Source organism: Sitodiplosis mosellana, unplaced genomic scaffold (assembly GCF_009176505.1).
Source record: "Sitodiplosis mosellana isolate CC-2019 unplaced genomic scaffold, AAFC_SMos_1.0 Smas_scaffold_6226, whole genome shotgun sequence".
NCBI classification, from domain to species: domain Eukaryota; kingdom Metazoa; phylum Arthropoda; class Insecta; order Diptera; family Cecidomyiidae; genus Sitodiplosis; species Sitodiplosis mosellana.
This window is the reverse complement of record NW_022601467.1, coordinates 7,939,292-7,940,858: the sequence shown is the minus strand read 5'-3', so window position 1 is coordinate 7,940,858 and position 1,567 is coordinate 7,939,292. Positions and strand designations below refer to the sequence as shown.

Here is a 1,567-nt window from a genome sequence, read left to right as displayed (position 1 = left end):
AACAGGATTTGAACCTGTGCGGGCAGAGCCCAATGGATTTCAAGTCCATCTCCTTAACCACTCGGACATCGCAGCTATATGTGATCACTTCGCAATTATCTTCTTTACGCACAGAGTGAACGTTATGTATATGGAAGTGTATATTGTATGCTTATATTCAACGGTGATTCGTGAATGGTTTGCATTGAATTTCGATTTTATACCATTTGCATACTCTTATTAAGTGAAATCAAATGCAACACATTCACAAATCAAGGTGAGCATGAAGATATCATTCCGGAAGTATCCAAAGTGAAATGATCGCATGATTTAAAACTGACACATTTTCAATGGAATACATATAGCTGCGATGTCCGAGTGGTTAAGGAGATGGACTTGAAATCCATTGGGCTCTGCCCGCACAGGTTCAAATCCTGTTCACAGCGAATCAATTTTTTTACATATATTCGAAAACAAATGTGACTTTCAATCAAAAACTCGTGCTCAAATGTCCAAATGTCCAAATGTCTATACACATGCTCGAATGTTTCACTTGAAAAAACTCTCACATTGTTATTGTTGTATGAATAATTTTTTTTTCTAAAAAAAATTTCACATATGATTCGATCAATAATCAAAGGAACTATAAAACGAACGTCAAACTATTGAAAAAATTAAATAAAAAAAATTGATTCGCTGCGAACAGGATTTGAACCTGTGCGGGCAGAGCCCAATGGATTTCAAGTCCATCTCCTTAACCACTCGGACATCGCAGCTATATGTGATCAGTCGAAAATTTTCATCTTTCTGGCCCATAACACTTGGAGTCTGCATAACATTTCTAAATCTCTTTAAACAGCTGAAATAAATGAATATATTTCGTCAATGCAGCTCAAGTTTCATTCCCATTGAGTTGTTTCACAAAAATATTTATTCAGGTTCTGCTATTGAATTGATATCTTTCAATGAAACTGTTCAACTGTGCGAGAAAACAATACATTTTTTACAGATTTTTTTCATTCATTTGACACATTTCTTCTGAACATTCACATGACTTTTTTGAGCTGTGACGTGTATTTTTATCATTAATTTAGTTACGTGGAAAAAAAACCTGTTTCAATAATAAAATGAATGCTTGAATATGAGGCCGACAACAACACATAAAATCAAATCAAAGAAAGGTCTTGTGAACAGATCTGTTTTTTTAAAACGAAAAACGATGAACGCTATTGTGTTTCCATGCAAAGCGATTGAATAAACTGAAAAAACGCAGTTGATTGATTTAACTCGATGCCGAAATTAAAGTTCTAGGATTGGCATACAAATATGTTAATGTCATTTGAAAAATTTTGAATATCAGCTAATGGTGACAAGTGCATGCAGTCGAAACAGTCGATAATAGCTGAAACCATTAAATGAAACGCAGCTAATGGATTATTTGGTATTTGGTTGGTTTCGGCGCATCGAGAGCGCCATTATAAATGAGCAACCGAATTTAATTAAAATGCCCGTGTGTGTATCTCGGGCTAAACGATGTCGTATGTGCACTTGTGTGCGAACGAGAGAACTCACACACACACACACACAC

At 35.3% G+C, this 1,567-nt stretch overlaps 2 non-coding genes across 2 annotated transcripts; one reads left to right on the top strand and one right to left on the bottom strand.

Annotated features, from left to right (window-relative positions):
- The first annotated feature begins 343 nt into the window (after nucleotides 1-343).
- Trnas-uga (transfer RNA serine (anticodon UGA)) lies at nucleotides 344-425 on the top strand. Its single transcript has one exon. It is a non-coding gene; the product is annotated as a tRNA-Ser (tRNA).
- Nucleotides 426-673: 248 nt separating this feature from the next.
- Nucleotides 674-755, bottom strand: Trnas-uga (transfer RNA serine (anticodon UGA)). The gene has a single exon. It is a non-coding gene; the product is annotated as a tRNA-Ser (tRNA).
- Nucleotides 756-1,567: the final 812 nt, after the last annotated feature.